At 34.2% G+C, this 25961-nt stretch overlaps 1 long non-coding RNA gene across 11 annotated transcripts in view; it reads right to left on the reverse strand.

The window, feature by feature from the left end:
- Positions 1–25961, reverse strand: part of LOC148610066 (uncharacterized) — a 47831-nt gene that overhangs the window by 20854 nt on the left and 1016 nt on the right. The window contains exons 2-8 of one of the 11 annotated variants that reach the window (XR_015914708.1): positions 25822–25880; positions 24831–24949; positions 19581–19653; positions 14674–14783; positions 12221–12320; positions 11301–11430; positions 7242–9847 (exon numbers count right to left, since the gene is read on the reverse strand). This is a non-coding gene — a long non-coding RNA (uncharacterized LOC148610066). The other 10 variants (XR_015914711.1, XR_015914709.1, XR_015914714.1 and 7 more) reach the window with 10 other exon arrangements.

Below are 25961 nucleotides of genomic sequence, written 5' to 3' on the forward strand. Positions count from 1 at the left end.
GCGTACAATGCTTATATGATGTGATAAGCATGCATTCTCGTGTAGTTTGTCTGGTAAACAGGCATGTTAGGGGTACGGTTTCCCTCCGAAGTGACTATCATGTACGTTATTGGCAGTAAAATTTTATTTCGAGTCGTAAGGTCATATTAAGAATACAGTACGAATTAGATATGATGAGAATGTATAATTTAGGTAGGAAAGTGCTATTTGAAGTAGTATGGTCCAATTTAGGATACACATCAAATCAGATTTGATAAGTATGTTTGATTCGGCTAAGAATGAGCTATTTCAAGTAGTATGATTATGTTAAGAGTTCAGTTCGCATCATATGTGATTGATATGGAGAATTAAGGTACGAAAATTGTATTTCACAGAGTACTGTAATCTTTGGAATTGTATAATGGCTATTTAAAGGAGAACTGCACGTATCAATTGTCATGAGCATTAATGATTTTAGGTAGGAAAATGATATTTCAAGTACTTTGGCTATACTAAGGAAACGTTCGCATGTTAAGTTATGGGCATATATGATTTTAGCAGGAATAAGTTATTTGAAACAGTTTGGAGATGTCAGGCGTACAATGCTTATATGATGTGATAAGCATGCATTTTTGGATAGTTTGTCTGTTAAACGGGCATGTTAGGGGTACGGTTTCCCTCCGAAGTGACTATCATGTACGTTATTGACAGTAAAATTTTATTTCGAGTCGTAAGGTCATATTAAGAATACAGTACGAATTAGATATTATGAGCATGTATGATTTAGGTAGGAAAGTGCTATTTGAAGTAGTATGGTCCAATATAGGATACATATCAAATCAGATTTGATAAGTATGTTTGATTCTGCTAAGAATGAGCTATTTCAAGTAGAATGATTGTGTTAAGAGTTCAGTTCGCATCATATGTGATTGATATGGAGAATTAAGGTACGAAATTGGTATTTCCCACAGTATTGGTATCTTTGGAATTGTATAATGGCTATTTAAGTGAGAGCAGTATGCATCAATTGTGATGAGCATTATTGATTTTGGGTAGGAAAATGATATTTCAAGCACTTTGGCCGCATTAAGAAAACGTTTGGCATCTTAAGTTATCGGCTTATATGATTTTAGTAGAAATAAGTTATTTGAAACAGTTTGGCCATGTTAGGCATACACTTTTTATATGTGATAAGCATGCATTTGTGGGTAGTTTTTCTGTCATACGTGCATGTCAGGGGTACGGTTTGCGTCAGATGTGATGATCCTGTACGTTATTGGCAGGAAAATGTTATATCAAGTCGTAAAATCTAATTACAGATAAATTACAAATCAGATGTGATGAGTATGTGTGGTTGAAGTAGGAAAGTGCTAGTACAGGTAGTATGGTCATATTTAGGTTACATATCAAATCAGATGTGATAAGTATATTTGATTCTGCTAAGAATGAGCTATTTCAAGTAGTATGATTATGTTAAGAGTTCAGTTCGCATCATATGTGATTTGTATTGAGAATTAAGGTACGAAAATGGTATTTCACAGAGTATTGTTATCTTTGGAATTGTATAATGGCTATTTAAAGGAGAACTGCACGTATCACTTGTCATGAGCATTAATGATTTTAGGTAGGAAAATGATACTTCAAGTACTTTGGCCATATTAAGGAAACGTTCGCATGTTAAGTTATGGGCATATATGATTTTAGTAGGAATAAGTTATTCGAAACAGTTTGGAGATGTCAGGCGTACAATTCTTTTATGATGTGATAAGCATGCATTTGTGGGTAGTTTTTCTGTCATACGGGCATGTCAGGGGTACGGTGTGCGTCACATGCGGTCATCATGTACGTTATTGGTAGGAAAATGTTATTTCGAGTCGTAAGGTCATATTAAGAATATAGTACGAATCAGGTAAGATGACCCTTAATGATTTAAGTAGGAAAGTGCTATTTAAAGTAGAATGGTCATATTTAGGGTACATATGAAATCTGATGTGATAAGCCTATTTTATTCTGGTAAGAATGTACTATTTGAAGTAGTATGATCATGTAAACAGTACAGTTCGCATTATATGTGATTGGTATGGAGAATTAAGGTACGAGAATGGTATTTCACCTAGTATTGCTATTTTTGGAATTGTATAATGGCTATTTTAGTGAGATCTCTACGCATCAAGTGACGTGAGAATTATTGATTTTGGTAAGGAAAATGATATTTCAAGTCCTTTGACCATGTTAAGAAAACGGTTGGCGTCTTAAATTATTGGCACTAATGACTTTAGCAGGAGTTATTTATTTGAAACCGTTTGGCCATGATAGCCGTACAATTCTTTTATGATGTGATAAGCATGCATTTTTGGGTAGTTTTTCTATCATAAGGGCATATCAGGGGTACCGCTTCTGTCAGATGTGATGATCATGTATGTTATTGACAGGACATTGTTATTTCGAGTCGTAAGGTCATATTAAGAATAAAGTACGGATTAGATATGATGAGCATTTATGATTAGGTAGGAAAGTGCTATTTGAAGTAGTATGGTCCAGTTTAGGATACATATCAAATCAGATGTGATGAGCATGCATGATTCTGGTACGAATGTGATATTTCATATTGTATGATCATGTTCCGAGTTCAGTTCGCATCATATGTTATTGGTATGGAGAATTAAGGTACGAAATCGGTATTTCCCACAGTATTGGTATCTTTGGAATTGTATAATGGCTATTTAAGTGAGAACAGTATGCATCAATTGTGATGAGCATTATTGTTTTTGGGTAGGAAAATGATATTTCAAGTACTTTGGCCGTATTAAGAAAACGTTTGGCATCTTAAGTTATCGGCTTATATGATTTTAGTAGGAATAAGTTATTTGCAACAGTTTGGCCATGTTAGGCATACACTTCTTATATGTGATAAGCATGCATTTGTGGGTAGTTTTTCTGTCATACGTGCATGTCAGGGGTACGATTTACTTCAAATGTGATGATCCTGTACGTTATTGGCAGGAAAATGTTATATCAAGTCGTAAAATCTAATTACAGATAAATTACTAATCATATATGATGAGTATGTGTGCTTGAAGACGGAAAGTGCTAGTTCAAGTAGTATGGTCATATTGAGGTTACATATCAAATCAGATGTGATAAGTATGTTTGATTCTGCTAAGAATGAGCTATTTCAAGTAGTATGATTATGTTAAGAGTTCAGTTCGCATAATATGTGAGTTGTATGGAGAATTAAGGTACGAAAATAGTATTTCACTGAGTATTGTTATCTATGGAATTGTATAATGTCTATTTAAAGGAGAACTGCACGTATCAATTGTCATGAGCATTAATGATTTTAGGTAGGAAAATGATATTTCAAGTACTTTGGCCATATTAAGGAAACGTTCGCATGTTAAGTTATGGGCATATATGATCTTAGCAGGAATAAGTTATTTGAAACAGTTTGGAGATGTCAGGCGTACAATGCTTATATGATGTGATAAGCATGCATTTTTTGATATTTTGTCTGTTAAACGGCCATGTTAGGGGTACGGTTTCCCTCCGAAGTGACTATCATGTACGTTATTGGCAGTAAGATTTTATTTCGAGTCGTAAGGATATATTAAGAATACAGTACGAATTATATATGATGAGCATGTATGATTTAGGTAGGAAAGTGCTATTTGAAGTAGTATGGTCCAATTTAGGATACATATCAAGTCAGATTTGATGAGCATGCATGATTCTGTTACGAATGTGCTATTTCAAGTAGTATGATCGTGTTAAGAGTACAGTTCACATCATATGTTATTGGTATGGAGAATTAAGGTACGAGAATGGTATTTCACAGAGTATTGCCATCTTTGGAATTGTATAATGACTATTTAAAGGAGAACTGTACGCATCAATTGTCATGAGCATTTTTGATTTTGGTAAGGAAAATGATATTTCAACTACTTTGACCATGTTAAGAAAACGGTTGGCGTCTTAAATTATGGGCACGTATGATTTTAGCAGGAATCAAATATTTGAAACAGTTTGGCCATGATAGCCGTATAATTCTTTTATGATGTGATAAGCATGCATTTTTCGGTAGTTTTTCTGTCTTACGGGCATGTCAGGGGTACCGTTTCCATCAGATGTGATGATCATGAATGTTATTTGCAGGAAATTGTTATTTCGAGTCGTAAGGAATATCAAGAATACAGTACGAATTAGATATGATGAGCATGTATGATCTAGGTAGGAAAGTGCTATTTGAAGTAGCATGGTTAAATGTAGGACACATATCAAATCAGATTTGATGAGCATATATGATTCTGGTACGAATGTGCTATTTCAAGTAGTATGATCATGTTAAGAGTACAGTTCGCATCATATGTTATTGGTATGGAGAATCAAGGTACGAAAATGGTATTTCACAGAGTATTGCTATCTTTGTCTGTTATACGGACATGTCAGGGGTACCGTTTCCGTCAGATGTAATGATCATGTAAGTTATTTGTAGGCAAATGTTATTTCGAGTCGTGAGGTCATATGGACAGTACATTAGGAATCAGATGTGATGAGTATATTTGATTTAGGTAGGAAAGTGCTATTTAAAGTAGTACGGTCACATTTAGGGTATTTCATACCACAGTATTTTATCTTTGGAATTGTATAATCGCTATTTAACGGAGAACAGTATGCATCAATTGTCATGAGCAATATTGATTTTGGGTAAGAAAATGATATTTCAAGTACTTTGGCCATATTAAGAAAACGTTTAGTATCTTAAGTTATCGGCATATATGATTTAAGCAGGAATAATTTTTGAAAAAGTTTGGCCATGTTAGGCGTACAATTCTTATATGATGTGATAAGCATGCATTTGTGGGTAGTTTTTCTGTCATACGGGCATGTCAGGTGTACGGTTTGCGTCACATGCGGTCATCATGTACGTTATTGGTAGGAAAATGTTATTTCGAGTCATAAGGTCATATAAAGAATACTGTATGAATCAGATGTGATGAGCATGTATGATTTAGGTAGGAAAATGCTATTTCACGTAGAATGGTCATACGTAGGGTACATTATCAAATCAGATGTGATGTGCATGTATGATTCTGCTAAGAATGAGCTATTTCAAATAGTATGATCATGTTAAAAGTTCAGTTCGCATCATATGTGATTGGTATGGAGAATTAAGGTACAAAAATGGTATTTCTATCTTTGGAATTGTAAAATGGCTATTTAAGTGAGGACAGTACGAATCAATTGTCATGAGCATTAATGATTTTGGGAAGGAAAATGATATTTCAAGTACTTTGGCCATATTAAGGAAATGTTGGTATCTTACGTTATGAGCATATATGATTTAAGCAGGAATAAGTTATTTGAAACAGTTTGGCGATATCAGGCGTACAATTCTTATATGATGTGATAAGCATGCATTTTTTGGTAGTTTTATCTGTCTAACGTGGATGTCAGGGGTACGGTTTGCGCCAGATGTGATGAACCTGTACGTTATTGGCAGGAAAATGTTATATCGAGTATTAAAATCATATTACAGATACATTACGAATCAGATGTGATGAACATGTATGATCAAAGTAGGAAAATGCTATTTGAAGTAGCATGGTCATACTTAGGTTACATATCAAATCAGATGTGATGAGCATGTATGATTCTAGTAAGAATGTGCTTTTTCAGATAGTATGACCATGTTAAGAGTTCAGTTCGCATCATATGTGATTAGTATGGAGAATTAAGGTACGAAAGGGATATTTCACACAGTATTGTTATCTTTGGAATTGTATAATGGCTATTTAAAGGAGAACTGTACGCATGAATTGTGATGAGCATTAATGATTTTGGGTAGGAAAATGATATTTCAAGTACTTTGGCCATATTAAGAAAACGGTCGACATCTAAAGTTATGTGCATATATGATTTTAGCAGGAATAAGTTATTTGAAAGTTTGGCCATGTTAGGCGTTCAATTCTTATATGATGTGATATGCATGCATTTTTGGGTAGATTTTCTGTCATACGGGCATGTCAGGGGTACGGTTTCCGTCAGATGTGATGATCGTGTACGTAATTGTTAGGAAAATTATATTTTAAGTCCTTTGGCCTTATTAAGAAAACGGTTGGCATTTTTAGTGATGAGCATGTATGATTTTAGCAAGAATAAAATTTTTGAAACAGTTGGGCCATGTAAAATTATTATATGATGTGATAAGCATGCAATTGTTTGGGTAGTGTTTCTGTCATACGGCCATGTTAAGACTACAGTCCGCATCAGATGTAATGAGCATGAATGAGTTCCGACTCGAAAGTGCTATTTCACGGACTATGGCAATGTTAAAGGTACAGTTGGGATCTGATATGATGAGCATACTTTGGTAAGGAAAGTGCAATGTTAGTAGTATTGGCTATGTGAAGAGTAGGCTTCGAATCATCTGTTTAAAAGAGTTTGGACATGTCAAGCATACAATTCGCATCAGATTACATAACCAGGCTATATTTTGGTTTTGGGTAGTTTTTCGGACAAACGGCCATTTCAAGCGCAGGATCCGCATCAGACGTTATGAGCATGAATGGGTTTTGACCGGAAAGTGTTATTTCACGGACTATAACAAAGCAAAGAGTGCAGTTTGCATCAGATGTGATGTGCATATTTTGGTAAGGGAAGTATGATTCCAAGTAATATGACCATGTGAAGTGTAGGTTTCGAAAAAGGTGTGAGGGAAATGAATGATTTAATGGATGTATAGAAAGGTAACATTTGTATCCATTCAAGATCTTTGATATTGTTCAATTTTACACCGCTTTAATTACATATCACAACTTTCTAGGTATATGCCTTTAAAAAAAAACAACACAAAAAAAACGCTTTCTTAAGAACAGACGCATGATGTATCCTTCTGATTTAAACAATAACACAATATTTGAATGGCTAGATAAGTATACAACATTTTCCCTCCCAGGTTTTCTAGGTTAAGTGAACTATATTTGACATTACGCGTCACTTAGATTTAAACAGTGATTTGAATTTGAGGAATAGTCATAAGCTACAACCTTCAAACAAAAACAGTCTAAGTCATTAAGCAAGCCATTTTGTATCAAATATTTACTCTTCATATTACATAAAATAAGAAATTGAATATTATTTCAAGATTACCTACTGAATTATGTTACACATGCCTTATTTTTTGGTTGATCAGGAGACAAATTAAGGTTATTTTTTTTACATAATTAAGTCCATTTTTCAGTTAGTGAAATACTTAGACTTACCATTTTTATACGACTGCAAAACAAATTTGGATGTATTATGTTAAAGGTGTGTAGTTGGAGTCTGTAGACAATTTGATTTCCGTAATTTAATACGAGTTTCCCTTGTATAGGTACTTCTAAGTTGGTACATGAAAGTTTAACACATATATGTCCACTGTGGTGGACGCCTTTTTCAACAAATGGTGGGCATTCCAGTGGGAACAAATTGTACTCTTCTACTAGCTGACCTATTTCATCACTCTTATGAGGCCGACTTTATAGCTGATCTGATTCGAAAGAAAGAATATCGTTTAGCTAGAACCTTTAATTTCAGTTTCCACTATATAAGTGACGTATCATCTTTAAAATTCCTAATTTAATATTTGATACATAGCATCTATGCCCCCCCCCCAAAAAAAAAAACAAAAAAACTTTGAGATAAAGGATTATACAGACCTTGACCTACAGTTAGAAATCGATGTATGATCAGATTCTAAAATTACAGTTATTTAAATGGTTGAAATTTTTACCATTATTTCTTTTCTCAGCTCTTCGCTTCACACAAAATTACTAGAAGATTTTTGTTGTTTATTTTCTAGTGATATTTAACTGAACTTTTTAGTGCCACCTGGGGATAGAACTACTTTGATTTGTGTATGACTACAATTAAGGCAAAGTCTTCTTTCTCCTTCTGATGTTATTTTTTAGTGTAACAGAAATGGCCAAATAATTTGGATTGACAAATTAATTCACTTTAAGACATTAGAGTTAAATAACTTTGAGGCCTATCGAAGGACTAACTGAAAACACTGCCATTGGTATTTGACCACTTATTGGTCAATTTGCTCAAATTTCTTTGTTGAAAATAGGGTAACTTTGCTAAGGGTTTAAAAAAAAACGTGGATGGATTTTGGTAAGTGTTGTTCAAAAGTAAAGGTAAAAGATAGGGGAATGGCAACATATATTTTTTCAATTTATTTAAAATAAGTGGAATACAAATACGTTCAACTATTATCATTACACAATTATCAAGTATCATGATACTTGCGAGAAACATACTTTAAATTATATAAATAACCCCATTCCCTCAAAGTGTTGTAATACTTTAAACAAATGCTACTACCAATTAATTTAATGTTAATTCCAGTAAGTAGTTAAAACTATCACGAAAGAAACTAGAGGCTCAAGAGAGCCTGAATCGCTCACCTGGTTAACCATTTCCTTATTTGAAAAACTTGAGGAATGAGACAGGCTAAGTTAAAATCAACTAAATTGTCAAATGCAGGAAATGCTTTTCATAGCATTTTCATGGCCTGAACCAGAATTTTGCTAAAGGCAACAATTTTTTTTTTTCTCAAAAACCCGTCTTAATCCGAACGGTCAATTTGTGTGGGATACCCTAAGGAACATGTATGCTAACTGTCATTGAATTCTGTAAAATGGATTTTGAGAAGCAGATTTTCAAAGTTGCATATGCGAAAATATAAAAAAAAACTGTTTCAGGGGCCGTATGAGCAATCGTTTTGAAAATTTTGGTCATAGGTCTGTCTCATAATGCTAAACAATATTACCCAGACAGAAATTTGCTAAAGGCAACGATTTTTGAGTTATTTGCAAAAAATTGCCATCTGAACCTATGTTCTATTTTTAGTAACGGCGGCAATGTTTTTTCATGAATCAACAATTCCAACAACCATTTTGTGTGGAATACCCTAAGAAACATAAATGCCAAATTTCATTGAATTCTGTCCAATAGATTTTGAATAGATTTTCAAAGTTGCACATACAAAAATTCAAAAAAAAAATCTGTTTCCGGGGCTGTAACTCCTACATCAGTTGACCAATCATTTTGAAAATTTTGGCATAGGTCCATCTCATGATGCTGAACAATTTTATTCGTGCCAGATATTTGCTAAAGGCAACGATTTTTGAGTTGTTTGCAAAAAACTGCAATCTGACCCCTATGTTCTATTTTTAGTAACAGCAGCCATGTTTTTTCAATGATCAAAAATCCCAACGATCATTTTGTGCAAAACACCCTAAGGAATAATCATGCAAAGTTTAAAACCTGTCAGTTTAGTAGTTTCAGAGGAGAAGATATTTTAAAATTTGTCCACGACGACGACGGACCCCAAGTGAGCTAAAAAGCATCGTTATAGAAATATCCTTATTGTGACATGAATCGCCATTCATACAGAAGTTTAAAGGTACCAGAAGTTCAGCAGTTTTTTTTTCCACACTCATTTGTAATATGCAATCTATCAAAATTTCATATTCTATGTATTTTCTAAAATAAAATAAACCTATTTTTTTTAAACTTCTATCCTTAAAAATCTGAGAGAAAAATGCTCATTACAAACTGTGTCAGTATACCAATCTGTTATTCCAAAGTTCTTCTTCCTTTCATTTGAACAGGGTACGTGACTGATCAACCTAATGCCGGAAAATAAATGCTATTTTTCCTCCATTCGCCTGGGTGAACAAATAGGAAAAGTGTTTTTTTTTCAAAAAATACATCCATTTTATGACACAAATAAATATTTACAAAGGTCTAATACTATAGTTTGACCCTTGTCTGGGAATATTACAATCACTGAACACATCAAGGAAGACAGCTTTTTTCCCTCCTGAAAAAAAGAAATAAATTCAATGCAGTTCAATCCATAAATAATGAAAACTGAACAAAATAAAACCATATTACTTATGGCTGTCATGAACTTGTAGTGAATCCATCTGCACAATGAATACTTATTTGTACAAAATGCCAATAGTTTTTCTTTCTTTTTTCTTCTTCCCTGAATTGACTTTTTATGAGCAACTGAGCGGGTGTTGCTAGAAAAACAGAGGATGCTTACCATATCAGTGCACTATGGTTATGCTTCCAGTTTTTGTGGAGTCTTAGATGCTTATTTACTTCTGTTTTACCTTGCATGTACAGTAGTCCCACTCTTGAGAGAACAACCAATTTGCAACATAAAAGAGGCTTTACAAAAGGGGTGGTCTCTATAAAGGAATTGATCTGAAAATCAAAATGGCTGAAAATATATACAAAATGTTCCTTATGTAACAGATTTGCTTTTCTTTTGTAGGACCTTTATGTATAATCCAGATAATGTCTGTTACATGTTTTATGAATATTAAAATGCCTTTTATTATCTGTTTAAAATGCAAGTATGACACATTAAAATATAACAATGTATTTAAACATAAGATGCATTCATTAAAAGAACTTGAACGTGTACATTGTATCAGATTTACTTTGAAAAATGAACTGATGTCAGACTGTTTTCATAATTAAAATGTTCTCCTTTTTCCAAATAATATTTTGAATTTGCATTTTACACACCTTAAAATCTGCCGCCAGCTTCCTCAAACTGTGACCCTTTTCAGTTAATTTAATGACTTTAACTTTGTTTTCGAGTGTCAACACTTTCATTTTTTTTAACAGATGTCATCTTTGTTTACCAATTGTGCAATCACAGAAGTGTAACTTTAACCTTTCAGGTCAAACTATTGAACATCCGGTCTCAAACTTCTGGTTTATCATTGTTATCAAAGTTGTCAATAAACAACAGCATGGTTGTTTTTGAGAGGACAAAGGATATTTTTGGCCGAAAAAAGGTCGCCTTCAAAAAGGGGTTAATTAGTATATAAAAGAGTTAATGCAAGAGAAATATGGCCAGGAGAAAGGAGTGGTCTTTCAAATGAGGGGCCCTAGAAAGGGGGACTGCTGTATAATATTTCAGTGATTTTTTATTCTTGGTTGTGTGTCAGTTATCCATGCCTGTCTTTGTCTCTGAATTACATTCTTTTAGTTTCCACTATAATCCTTGAACTCTCTCATCATTAGTTTGATAAAGAAGTGTATTTCTTATAAAAAACATATCCCCAATACATAAACAAAACTGTAAAATTTACTTATTTTATTCATCTCTTGCTTTCTAACCTACTAGGTAAATTAAGCAATGAAAAACACATTTTTTACTAAAATGCAGTTCTTTTGTCTGGAAAAGTAGAAAATCAACATTTTAACTACACAATTTGATTGTGCTTTATATGCTAACAAATAAAAATGCTTACAAAAATCTCTTAAGAATGTTATTTTCAAACAGTTTCCAAATACATAAACCTATGGTGCTGCTGCAGGGCACAGTTGTTCAGTTTAACCTAAACAACCTGGCAACTGACATCTATCATTGATTGCTTGATCCTATAAAAAACAGATAATTACTTTTAATACATGAAATAAAACACAATTTGCCAAAATTATACCACAATACTTGAAATTCTATGCATTATGCTATGCAAATTAGGCCTCAGACTGAATCATGAACAATTTATGGTTTACTGCAAGAAATATCACTAAAGTATGATAAAAGAAGATATTCCAGACCTGTCAACAACTACAATATTCGTCATAATAGAAATTTGCATTAAAATTGTTCTACAACATGGCAAACATGAATAAATTTGATATTAAGTGACCAAAATCCTCAAAAATATATATTATTTTTAGAAAAAATATCAATTAAGAATAGCAAAAATGCATTAGGTGAGTGATTTTTACTTTCAAATGTAAGTGTGCACACATACACAGAAAAATTCTATATCAGCCCAAACACAAAAATATGTTTGTTTGCTGTTTCTCAACCCAATGATTTAAAGCTTAGGTCAGTAGGTAGGAAAAAACAAATTCTTCTATTGAAATTATCAGAGAGGAAGAAATGCATAAGGAATGTAACATAAGTGAGGTAATTAGTTAGTCTCGTATCCATGATGATTTATTATTATTTTATCCATAATTTTATGTTGCTTATGATGTTATATAAAAAGTGTGTATCAATTATATCATTGATATGTTAATTTGTAATTATATTGTAATGATCAATATCTTGAATTATGATACATGTACAACTTTCATGCATATAGAATGTTTCAAGAAATTTGATTTTAACTTAAAAAACCTAGACCAATCCACAAAGATTGGGAAACTGTCAAACCTTAAAGTCAAAAGCACATGTTTTCTACTTTCACTTTGGTGGTGTTGTGCTGCAGTACTCCTTATCAACTGGACATACCTCCTCTTTCCTGTCTTTGAATCTGTATATAAAAATCACACATTTTATCTACTTGGATACATCTTTAAATATGGCCAAAATTCAAGTTAAAAATTACATGCAGCTGTTTAAAAAAAAAAAACATAAAAGGAACTCTGACTATTTTATTAGCCTCCATGTTTTGACGTAGACCCGCTCAAGAATATCAATACAATACTTGTACCTATTACTACAGGCAAAGTTTGCGATAAATTTTTTAAAAAAATCTTGAGTAAATGTGATATGTTTTGAAATACCTTACAAGTTTTTTTTATAACTTCCATGGGAAATAAGGTTGTAGCCGACAAAGAAGTTGGTTTGTTAAGGGCAAAATTTGGCCTCAAAAACAAAGTCTACATGAAGAAACTCTAATATTGTTTCTCAAGCTCTTTAATGTGTTCTATAGTTGATTTGATTGGTTTATGGTAATAATTTGAACATATAAGCCCTTCAAACTTGACCGAGATTGGAAAAATCTGTTAAAAAGGCTGGAAAACACCAAATTTTGTGTAGTTTATTACTCTTTGAACAATGGCCACATGCATGTTGAATCTCTTGCTTCATATATTTTGTGTATAATTGTCAGTTACAACTCGTGTAAAAATATCTTGAGTCAACAGATGTGTGGCAACTTCCGCTCCACACAAAAATCACCGTAAAAATTGCAGAAATGTTCAAGGTTTTTGTAAAAGTCTCATAAATGCACACTGTTATTTCTGGAATAAAATCATAAATCTTGTCAAAAACATCTTAAATTCAGTGTTTGCCACCATTTTACTATACTGCTATTACTTAGAAATCAGATAATCAAATTTTCAAAAAAGCCCAAATTAAGAGGCAAAAAAGGGTCCTTACCAAACATTCTCCTTTATAGGTATAAATTCTGAAAAAAAAAACTCCCATTACTTTCTATGCTTAGCCATCACAAAATCAACACCCATATTTTTTTACCATTCAAAACCTGGATTTTTCATATATTGTTTAGATAAAAAGATATATAGTTTCATCTTATGCCGCTGTCAAACTATATGGTCATGCAGAACTTTTTGGCAATTCACATGGCTTGTTTGTAAACAATGTATTTCAGCACTGTGTTTCTATACAGGACATCCCTATTCTTTAGATCTTTGGTGAAAAAAAATATTTCAGTTCTTGAAAAAAAAAAAAATAAAAATTACTAGAAAAATGAAAGTACTGTAAGAAAAAAATTCAAACCAAGCAGTGTTATTCAATGGTCTAAGTTCTGGCACTCATTTCCTTACCTCAAATTTTTCTCCCCAAAATGGGCAGTGCTTGTTGATCTCATGAATATTTAGTGGTTTTATACCTATAAGGGAACAAATTCCATCAAACCTAAATATTTTTCAGTAAATTACTCATTTTTATATTCAAAGACCAAATATTATGCTTTATTTAGTATCTTGCCTCCACTTGTGGCCAGAGTAAATTTTATATTATTCAGCAAAACTTTCAGGGGTTGAACATTTTTTTGGGAAGACCCGAGCCCTGGACTTTTTCATCTTTTGTACACTAAGCTTGAACAATATTATGTCAAGTCCCAATCAATATAAATGCAATTTTGTTATCTGATATTCTTATGTATAATTCTAGGTTTGCAGGGAAGAAGACACAGTGTCAATTGATTCCATCTCCACATCTGATGCCTTGTCATCAGCTTTCCATTTCTGCATTTTTTTTAACCGTGAAATTATAATTGAGCAACGATCTTATCCTCAAAAAATTATCAACAAAATTTGATCTTTATCATTCCAGCGCTTGATTAATAAAATTTGTAGCATGTCAAAAAATGTGTCTGATCAAGCGCAGGTGTGATTCAGACTTGAGAATGACTAATCAATAGATCGATCTAGTAAATACCCATTCTAAAAATAAAGTTATTACTATTTAAAGGTCAGGGAATAGATCAAGAAACATGGTCCAAATAATGACAACGAAATCTTTCAAAAATTAGTTCTATTTTTTTTAGATTTGCCATGCCCGACAGACTTATTTCATTGAAAAACGACAAGTCCCGAGGTGCATTTTTTTTAGTCCTGGGCATCGGGCTTTAGGAATTTTCAACCCCTGACTTTTCAATATAAAAAAAATTCTGTTGATTTCTTGAAGAAAACCACTTAACCAAAAAAAAAGGCACAAGAATATCTGGTAATGATAATCAAATATTGTTTCTAGAATTTTACAATGTAATTTCATGACAAAATTTTAAAAAAGGGACACTATGCTGTTCACTTGAAAAAATACAAGTTTAGGAATGGAAACACACCCCACAATAAAGGGCTTACACATACAAATTCTGAAGTATATGAAATACAAGTGACTAATTTTGTGAAACTAACACTGGATGAATATGATCTTTTGACTAAATCTCCAACAAGCAAACATTCAACAGAAATTCCAGTCTCCATGACATCTGTGCAGTTGTTGTGTACAAATCAGGCAGCTAAGACTGAAGTGGAAAATGTGCTGAGAATAAAATTAAGACTGCACAAGACAAATCTTTACATTAATCTAACTAAATAAGTTATTCAGAAGTACTTTGATATATGAAAGCCATATTTATACATGTAAAAAAAGAAAGTTTTTCAATACATGTAAAATAGAGAGTTTTGGAGTTTTTCAAATGTCTATGGTAGAGCACATGAAAATAGCCCCCCCCCATTTTTTTTTTGAAATCCTTAAAAACAAGAGAAATCTACATAAAACTTTTATTTTTATTCACTGTCAAGAAATACAGTTATGAAATTACTATAAAAAGTAGATATGGAAAACAGAAATATGAGCATATGATGTAAATGGTGCATGATAAAAAAAATAATGAAAACAAGGGAGGTAATTAAATAGACCATTTTTCAACTGATTGATTATACGAAAAATAAATCCTTTCTAAAATTGAATTAGAAGGAAATTTATAGTAAAAACTTTTATTTGTGCCTACAGATCTGAAAGAAAGACAAATAGAACTGTAACAATAGGAAAAAATAGTGACATGTAGAATAAAGTATTTAGGGAGCACATACAAATGTCACCGAAGTAAAAAGGTTACTTAGACAGGATTTATTGAAAGAACAGAAATGGGATTCAGCTTGAACAGAAGTGGCAAAGTGTACTAAGTGCAAATACAAATCAAAAACCTTTAACTTGTACGAAGACGTTGAAAGCAACAAGCACGGTCGTCGTGCAGCCAAAATACATGTAAATGTAGGCAGGCAAGTGGGTCTTCAACACACACCAATAAGTACATCAAGTTACCATCAAGTTTGTATGGCATCAAATATCCCCCCTCCATCTGTATCAGGTATGCAGTATAGATCAAATTAAGTGGCTAAAATAACAGAAAAGAAAAATGAAGACATGAAAATGCAGAGAGAAAAGGTAAAAAGGGTGAAAAGACTACATGGCTAGGATCCTAAGACAAAAAATGTCCAGGCCGATGGAATCTATATCAGCAGAATATATTAAGGTATTGGAAAAACGCCATTCCAACTAGCAACACAGTCTAACTTCTCTGTAACTGACAATGAAACATTCAAACATTATGTTGTAGCCACAAATCAAAAATCAAAGCTGTGCTCATAAAAAAGAAAAAGCATACAGTAAACCAGAGGCTCACGTGAACCTGTATCGCTCATCTGGTTTAATTACTTGCTAAATATTTCATATAATTTTGCGTAAATTTACAAGGAATTTTCCTTAGATGAAGATTTTCTTGCAATTTAAAGCATTGGTAAACAGGAATTATTGCATGGGACAGGTTGGAAAGGGGACATAATGCATAGTTTGCAACCCCAACATACTAAAATCCGGAACCAGGCCTTTAAAAATGCAGAAATTGCCATTGTTTTGCGGAATCCATGAAATTTCTGCAAAACACAGCGTTTCTTAGCCTCCAACATGATTACTTTGCTAAAAAACTAATCTTATTAAACTAGGCATTTCACATCCAGTTTTGTATGGAAATATAGTTTACAAGGCACATAAATGCAAACAATGTCCATCAAATCTTAAGAATTATTTAAATAGACTGATTCATAAAGGATATAAATTCGACATTGTTGTCAGATCATTAAATCTTGTCTTTGTAGGAAAAAATATTGATACTCTTATTAGATCATTACATTATAACTTAATCATTCATATTTTAGCATTTTAGTCATTGCACAACTTCTTGCTAGACCAACATAGTCTATGATGTTGCAGTTCTAAATCCTTTGGAAGTTTTGTAACTGATATTTTTTGTGTTGGGAGGCTTGAAGATTTGTCATCCTTATTTGTGTCCTGAGCTTGCTTTCAGTAACTGCAAGCATTCATTGTTTATACCTCATTTGTTTGTCTTCTATGTTATTGTTAATAATTGTTGAGGTACTTTTCTAATGAATTGGATGTATTTCAGGTTGATTTTTACTGTGTGTCTAACTTTGTATTTATTTTAGCCTTTGACCATATAGAGGGGGAGGGTTTGGATCCAACAAAACTAGTTTAACCCCGCTACATATTGTTTGCGCCTGTCCCAAGGCAGGAAATATAGTCACTGGCATGTAGTTGTCTTTTTTTAAAACATTTTAGTTTCTTACCATAAATGATAAACTGATATAGTATTGAGGAAGGGCCGGACCTTTTTCGGGATGCTGGGATCAGAGGTTTTTAAGCTCAGGATTTCGGGATTTCTGAGAATTAAGCCCGGGATTTCCGGAAATAGATCCACCGGGAATCGGGATTTTAGCAGTTTTTAAGTTCCATTGTTGTTCGGGATTTCGGGATTTAGTAAAAATAAAGTCGGGATTCCGGGATCAGACTCCCTCCAGCCCCCCCTCAGTATTGTGTTCACTGATTTATCCACTTTGTTTTTATTGGGGCAATTTAGAGCTTGCTACATGGAGGAAATTTCCCACTTGTTGAAGATCATGTGGCGACCTCTAGATGTATATTTTCTCGAGCGGAAACTTTGGTTAAGTTAAGATCCACAGTGGCAGCCATTTTGAAATGGCAAAAGAATCACAAGCTTTCATCTCCTCATGCCAACGATCATTTGTTTCCAGTTTTGTTTCATTTGGTCAAGCGGTTTCCGAGAAAAAGATTTTTACATGTTTTTCTCATAGGGTCCAATGTTAAAGTAAGATCCTCAGTGGCGGCCATTTTGAATTTCCGATTGGCACCAAAATCACAAACTTACATCCCTTCATAAAAGTGAACATTTGTGTCAAGTTTTGTTTAATTTGGTCAAGCGGTTTCCGAGAAGAAGATTTTTACATGTTTTTCCCATAGGGTCCAATGTTAAACTAAGATCCTCGGTGGCGGCCATCTTGAATTTCTGATCGCCACCAAAATCACAAACTTTCATCCCCTCATACCAGTGAACATTTAATAGTGTCAAGTTTTGTTTAATTTGGTCAAGTGGTTTCCGAGAAGAAGATGTTTACATGTTTTTCCCATAGGGTCCAATGTTAAACTAAGATCCTCGGTGGCGGCCATCTTGAATTTCCGATCGGCACCAAAATCACAAACTTTCATGCCCTCATACCAGTGAACATTTGTGTCAAGTTTGGTTTTATTTGGCCCTGTGGTTTCAGAGAAGAAGATTGAAATGTAAAAGTTTACGGACGAACGACGGACGGACGACGGACGGACGGACGACGGACGACGGACGCCAAGTGATGGCAAAAGCTCACATGGCCTTTGGCCAAGTGAGCTAAAAACTAAATTAACATGCAAGACAGTATTGGAAATGAACAAGCCTGGGCAAGAACTGCGAGATGGGTTTGAGCTTAATGAAGTAACCACAGATCCAGACAGTAGTGCATATAATGCTGCAGAAAGCATGGTCAACAAAGGTCTTACTTCAACTGAACCAGTACATTACCTCAACAAAAGACCCATGTCAGCCAACCATAGGAAGTATGTGACAAATCTGTCAAGTGTGTGTGATATAATGCCAGCTCGCTTGAAAACCCCCCAAAAAAAACACCTCCATGGGCTGTTTGCTTCTGACATAGCAGCAAGGTGACAAGCAGAATACATGACACTACAAAATTCCTGATGGGGCTCTATCAAAACTATCATATGTTACTGATGCCATAGTATCATAGTGAACTGTTCCTGTGGTAACCATTCAAAATGTTAACTTTATTTATTTGCATGTTCAAAAATTAAGAAATCTAAGACTTGGATTGAAAAAAATGCTTACTTAAAGCAGGGAAATTTTGAAATTGAATCAAATGAGAAGTCCAAACATGTTTTACAACAAATTATAAACTACCGCCTAGATAAAGTGATGCTTGCTACATATAAGTTGAGCCCCTTAATCACGCTATTAGAAGTACTGTACCAGCAAATATAAACTATGCGAGAAATTTTTCCAGTTGAATCCATACGACCAATCCATAAAGTCAACAAGGGCACTGGCAACTCTATCATCAGACTGTGTGTAGTCTGATCAAATCAGGGTCAACAGTGGCCAAGTCACTGAAAACCAGAGGCTCCTAGGAGCCTGAATCGCTCACCTGGTTGAATTTTGCCTTTCAAGGGCAATAAATTAAACAAGAAATTCCCCAACAATTTTGACTCAAGAAAACTTTGATAGGACTTATCATAAGTATCATTTCAGCAAATGAAAGTTAAAATCTATCATAGTTTTCAAGACATTGGCTGAAAACTGAAAAAATAAAAACCTGTCATTTTCCCCTGTCAAGGGCAATAACTCTTATAAGGAGGCATCTAACAACTCTTATGCCTGAAGACTTTTGTAGTCCTACAAATAAGGATCGTATCATATTTTGAAAGAATTTGGCTAAACCTAATGGTTTTGGAGATATATGTGAAAAACTACTGTCTAACCCCTTTGTTCTATTTTTATTAACGTGGACCATTTTTTTTATGGATCAAAAATCCCCACATCAGTTCTATGCAGGATACCCCAAAGAACACTCATTAGAAGTTGGGTACCAATTGGTCAAGCAGTGTCAAAGGAGAAGATTTTTTAAAGAAATAACATTAAAAATAGAAAAAAACATTGAAAAAGAGCAATAACTCCAACATGGCTTATCATATGAAAATGAAAATGTTTTAAATCAGCTAAACCTACAGTTTTGGAGATATTTGCAAAAAACTACTGTCTGACCCCTATGTTCTATTTTTAGTAACGGAGGCCTTTTTTTTTGATGGATCAAAAATCCCCACTTCAATTCTATGCAGGATACCCCAAAGAATATTCATACAAAGTTTGGTACCAATAAGTACATCAAGTTACCATCAAGTTTGTATGGCATCAAATATCCCCCCTCCATCTGTATCAGGTATGCAGTATAGATCAAATTAAGTGGCTAAAATAACAGAAAAGAAAAATGAAGACATGAAAATGCAGAGAGAAAAGGTAAAAAGGGTGAAAAGACTACATGGCTAGGATCCTAAGACAAAAAATGTCCAGGCCGATGGAATCTATATCAGCAGAATATATTAAGGTATTGGAAAAACGCCATTCCAACTAGCAACACAGTCTAACTTCTCTGTAACTGACAATGAAACATTCAAACATTATGTTGTAGCCACAAATCAAAAATCAAAGCTGTGCTCATAAAAAAGAAAAAGCATACAGTAAACCAGAGGCTCACGTGAACCTGTATCGCTCATCTGGTTTAATTACTTGCTAAATATTTCATATAATTTTGCGTAAATTTACAAGGAATTTTCCTTAGATGAAGATTTTCTTGCAATTTAAAGCATTGGTAAACAGGAATTATTGCATGGGACAGGTTGGAAAGGGGACATAATGCATAGTTTGCAACCCCAACATACTAAAATCCGGAACCAGGCCTTTAAAAATGCAGAAATTGCCATTGTTTTGCGGAATCCATGAAATTTCTGCAAAACACAGCGTTTCTTAGCCTCCAACATGATTACTTTGCTAAAAAACTAATCTTATTAAACTAGGCATTTCACATCCAGTTTTGTATGGAAATATAGTTTACAAGGCACATAAATGCAAACAATGTCCATCAAATCTTAAGAATTATTTAAATAGACTGATTCATAAAGGATATAAATTCGACATTGTTGTCAGATCATTAAATCTTGTCTTTGTAGGAAAAAATATTGATACTCTTATTAGATCATTACATTATAACTTAATCATTCATATTTTAGCATTTTAGTCATTGCACAACTTCTTGCTAGACCAACATAGTCTATGATGTTGCAGTTCTAAATCCTTTGGAAGTTTTGTAACTGATATTTTTTGTGTTGGGAGGCTTGAAGATTTGTCATCCTTATTTGTGTCCTGAGCTTGCTTTCAGTAACTGCAAGCATTCATTGTTTATACCTCATTTGTTTGTCTTCTATGTTATTGTTAATAATTGTTGAGGTACTTTTCTAATGAATTGGATGTATTTCAGGTTGATTTTTACTGTGTGTCTAACTTTGTATTTATTTTAGCCTTTGACCATATAGAGGGGGAGGGTTTGGATCCAACAAAACTAGTTTAACCCCGCTACATATTGTTTGCGCCTGTCCCAAGGCAGGAAATATAGTCACTGGCATGTAGTTGTCTTTTTTTAAAACATTTTAGTTTCTTACCATAAATGATAAACTGATATAGTATTGAGGAAGGGCCGGACCTTTTTCGGGATGCTGGGATCAGAGGTTTTTAAGCTCAGGATTTCGGGATTTCTGAGAATTAAGCCCGGGATTTCCGGAAATAGATCCACCGGGAATCGGGATTTTAGCAGTTTTTAAGTTCCATTGTTGTTCGGGATTCCGGGATCAGACTCCCTCCAGCCCCCCCTCAGTATTGTGTTCACTGATTTATCCACTTTGTTTTTATTGGGGCAATTTAGAGCTTGCTACATGGAGGAAATTTCCCACTTGTTGAAGATCATGTGGCGACCTCTAGATGTATATTTTCTCGAGCGGAAACTTTGGTTAAGTTAAGATCCACAGTGGCAGCCATTTTGAAATGGCAAAAGAATCACAAGCTTTCATCTCCTCATGCCAACGATCATTTGTTTCCAGTTTTGTTTCATTTGGTCAAGCGGTTTCCGAGAAAAAGATTTTTACATGTTTTTCTCATAGGGTCCAATGTTAAAGTAAGATCCTCAGTGGCGGCCATTTTGAATTTCCGATTGGCACCAAAATCACAAACTTACATCCCTTCATAAAAGTGAACATTTGTGTCAAGTTTTGTTTAATTTGGTCAAGCGGTTTCCGAGAAGAAGATTTTTACATGTTTTTCCCATAGGGTCCAATGTTAAACTAAGATCCTCGGTGGCGGCCATCTTGAATTTCTGATCGCCACCAAAATCACAAACTTTCATCCCCTCATACCAGTGAACATTTAATAGTGTCAAGTTTTGTTTAATTTGGTCAAGTGGTTTCCGAGAAGAAGATGTTTACATGTTTTTCCCATAGGGTCCAATGTTAAACTAAGATCCTCGGTGGCGGCCATCTTGAATTTCCGATCGGCACCAAAATCACAAACTTTCATGCCCTCATACCAGTGAACATTTGTGTCAAGTTTGGTTTTATTTGGCCCTGTGGTTTCAGAGAAGAAGATTGAAATGTAAAAGTTTACGGACGAACGACGGACGGACGACGGACGGACGACGGACGGACGGACGACGGACGACGGACGCCAAGTGATGGCAAAAGCTCACATGGCCTTTGGCCAAGTGAGCTAAAAACTAAATTAACATGCAAGACAGTATTGGAAATGAACAAGCCTGGGCAAGAACTGCGAGATGGGTTTGAGCTTAATGAAGTAACCACAGATCCAGACAGTAGTGCATATAATGCTGCAGAAAGCATGGTCAACAAAGGTCTTACTTCAACTGAACCAGTACATTACCTCAACAAAAGACCCATGTCAGCCAACCATAGGAAGTATGTGACAAATCTGTCAAGTGTGTGTGATATAATGCCAGCTCGCTTGAAAACCCCCCAAAAAAAACACCTCCATGGGCTGTTTGCTTCTGACATAGCAGCAAGGTGACAAGCAGAATACATGACACTACAAAATTCCTGATGGGGCTCTATCAAAACTATCATATGTTACTGATGCCATAGTATCATAGTGAACTGTTCCTGTGGTAACCATTCAAAATGTTAACTTTATTTATTTGCATGTTCAAAAATTAAGAAATCTAAGACTTGGATTGAAAAAAATGCTTACTTAAAGCAGGGAAATTTTGAAATTGAATCAAATGAGAAGTCCAAACATGTTTTACAACAAATTATAAACTACCGCCTAGATAAAGTGATGCTTGCTACATATAAGTTGAGCCCCTTAATCACGCTATTAGAAGTACTGTACCAGCAAATATAAACTATGCGAGAAATTTTTCCAGTTGAATCCATACGACCAATCCATAAAGTCAACAAGGGCACTGGCAACTCTATCATCAGACTGTGTGTAGTCTGATCAAATCAGGGTCAACAGTGGCCAAGTCACTGAAAACCAGAGGCTCCTAGGAGCCTGAATCGCTCACCTGGTTGAATTTTGCCTTTCAAGGGCAATAAATTAAACAAGAAATTCCCCAACAATTTTGACTCAAGAAAACTTTGATAGGACTTATCATAAGTATCATTTCAGCAAATGAAAGTTAAAATCTATCATAGTTTTCAAGACATTGGCTGAAAACTGAAAAAATAAAAACCTGTCATTTTCCCCTGTCAAGGGCAATAACTCTTATAAGGAGGCATCTAACAACTCTTATGCCTGAAGACTTTTGTAGTCCTACAAATAAGGATCGTATCATATTTTGAAAGAATTTGGCTAAACCTAATGGTTTTGGAGATATATGTGAAAAACTACTGTCTAACCCCTTTGTTCTATTTTTATTAACGTGGACCATTTTTTTTATGGATCAAAAATCCCCACATCAGTTCTATGCAGGATACCCCAAAGAACACTCATTAGAAGTTGGGTACCAATTGGTCAAGCAGTGTCAAAGGAGAAGATTTTTTAAAGAAATAACATTAAAAATAGAAAAAAACATTGAAAAAGAGCAATAACTCCAACATGGCTTATCATATGAAAATGAAAATGTTTTAAATCAGCTAAACCTACAGTTTTGGAGATATTTGCAAAAAACTACTGTCTGACCCCTATGTTCTATTTTTAGTAACGGAGGCCTTTTTTTTTGATGGATCAAAAATCCCCACTTCAATTCTATGCAGGATACCCCAAAGAATATTCATACAAAGTTTGGTACCAATTGGTCAAGTAGTGTGAGAGGAGAAGAGTTTTGAAAAATTGTTTAACGACGACGGACAAGTACGACGGACTCCAAGTGATGGCAATAGCACATATGGCCTTTGGCCAGGCGAGCTAAAAATGGCACTTTGAAGATATGGGTTCCCTAAAAACACACCTATACTAGCTGAAACTGACACACAATACAAAAAAATTCTTGTCACCATAGAACAACACAGTTTCAGCCTTCTACCCAAGCTAGAAGCTCACTAGCAGAAATGTAACAGTAAAGAAGAAACTTATAGTTTCATGATGCCTCCAAGTGATGGCAATAGCACATATGGTCTTTGGCCAGGCGAGCTAAAAATGGCACTTTGAAGATATGGGTTCCCAGAAAACACACCTATACTAGCTGAAACTGACACACAATACAAAAAAAATTCTTGTCACCATAGAACAACACAGTTTCAGCCTTCTACCCAAGCTAGAAGCTCACTAGCCGAAATGTAACAGTAAAGAAGAAACTTATAGTTTCATGATGCAAACATACTTTGTAAGACAGCAAGCAATCTAAGATCACTTGGACGAGATCCAGAGTGCCCAGGCTATCCTGGTAACTGTTCAGCCAACATGAAATGGAGTGCTACAATAGGCAATGAAGAGAGGTATTTTGAAATACTGGGTGATATGCTAAATGACCATTTATATTTGGACAATTAACAACAGATGGTGATAGTCATACGTTCAGAGGATTTAGCCGGAAACAAGAAGAAAATTTAATTATCATACCTGAGAACCGTCGCGACACCAGATACTTAGCCAAATCACAAATGCGAGACTGTGACAATGCTAAATTTAATGAAATGATGCTACAGTTTGTAACTAAAACAGATTGCACAATGCTAAAAAAAAAAAACGATTCGCTTTTGACTTAAGCAACAGCTGCACAAAGGGTTCAACTTCGCTCTTAGTCTTAGGGAGTTTGCAAGAGATATGAACAAACTTGTAAACAGATTTAGCTATGCAACAGATAGTATCATTGCGTGTTATACAAGACATTGTTTAGAAAAGTACAAATCATACTCCTATGTATGTAAAGGTACTGAGCAAGATCACTGGGGCAAAGACTTTATGCCAGATGTGGAAGCAAAATGCTTGTACATGACAGAGGATGATAAGAGACTTGGGTGTAATATAATCAACATTAGATTTGGTCGGACAAACTTCGTTAAGACTCGTTTTGGGACAGTGACACTTAAGTGTGAGGCTGTAAACCGAGGCTATGGAAAGTCAGATCCAAAAGAATCCACTCACCTGAGGATCTGTTCTGCTCCTATTAATTCAAACTACTGTCTGACTACAAGTGCAAGCAGGATTAATCATGGACCAGGGGAATCTTGCCACTTCCGACAAATTTGTATCCAGTCACCAAGCTGAAAAGACAAAATGAGAAATATGAATATGATAAACAAAAGACACAAAAAATGAAAAAAAGTTAAGAATTGTTTCTACAATCAGGAATTTTACAACTTATGACTCAATAATGGATGAGCCTGGAACATATAAACAAGAGGCTCCCAGGAGCCAAAATTCCTCATCTGTTTAAATTTTTGCTTTCAAAGGCAATAACTGTAACAAAATGGTGTTGGACAAGTATGACTCCATGAAGACTTTGTTAGGGCATATCATGAGGATCATTTCGTCAATCAAAAGTTTCATTCTATCTATTATAGTTTTCAAGATATTATCATATTTTTTTTTAATTCAAACTCATATTAAGTATTTACATTTCATGTCATTTAAAGACATACAATTTGTGTTATTACTAAGAGCACTGAAGATGAAATGTGTAGATTTCAGATATTTAATATCACAAATCTACATGTATTTACCATATTTGACTGCACAAGGCAAACAATAAGGGCATCTTACCATATTTGACTGCACAAGGCAAACAATAAGGGCATCATGTTAATATAGTATTAATGTATGGCTTTTTCTGTATTGGCCCTGTTACATGCCCGAGGTACTAATAATGGCCATTACAGCCATCCGAGGCTATTAATAAAAAGGGCATATTACAGGGCCAATATGGAAAAAGCTTTGCATTGATACTTTTTTTAACCAACTTTATATCTATTACTGAAACATATGATTTCACCTTAATTTGAAATAAGTCTGTATCTCGATGAATCAAATATTTATGAAAATAAATCATGATGGTGTTGTTTCTAATAATCACCCCCCCCCAAAAAAAAAAAAGAAAGAAAATAATAATTAATCTCTAGTACAAGATTAAACATACCTAATAATTCAATATACTCAGTTCCAGTACCATCTTTCAACAACTTTAAATCTCCTAATCTAATTACATGTAATTGAATTAGATCACTCTTACTTAAAGTTGTCACTTATTAAAGGTAAGAAAAACTATTAATGCCCCAT

The sequence above is a fragment of the Perna viridis genome, chromosome 8, assembly GCF_037379345.1.
Source record: "Perna viridis isolate PV_CMFRI_1.1 ecotype Kerala chromosome 8, ASM3737934v1, whole genome shotgun sequence".
Taxonomy (NCBI): domain Eukaryota; kingdom Metazoa; phylum Mollusca; class Bivalvia; order Mytilida; family Mytilidae; genus Perna; species Perna viridis.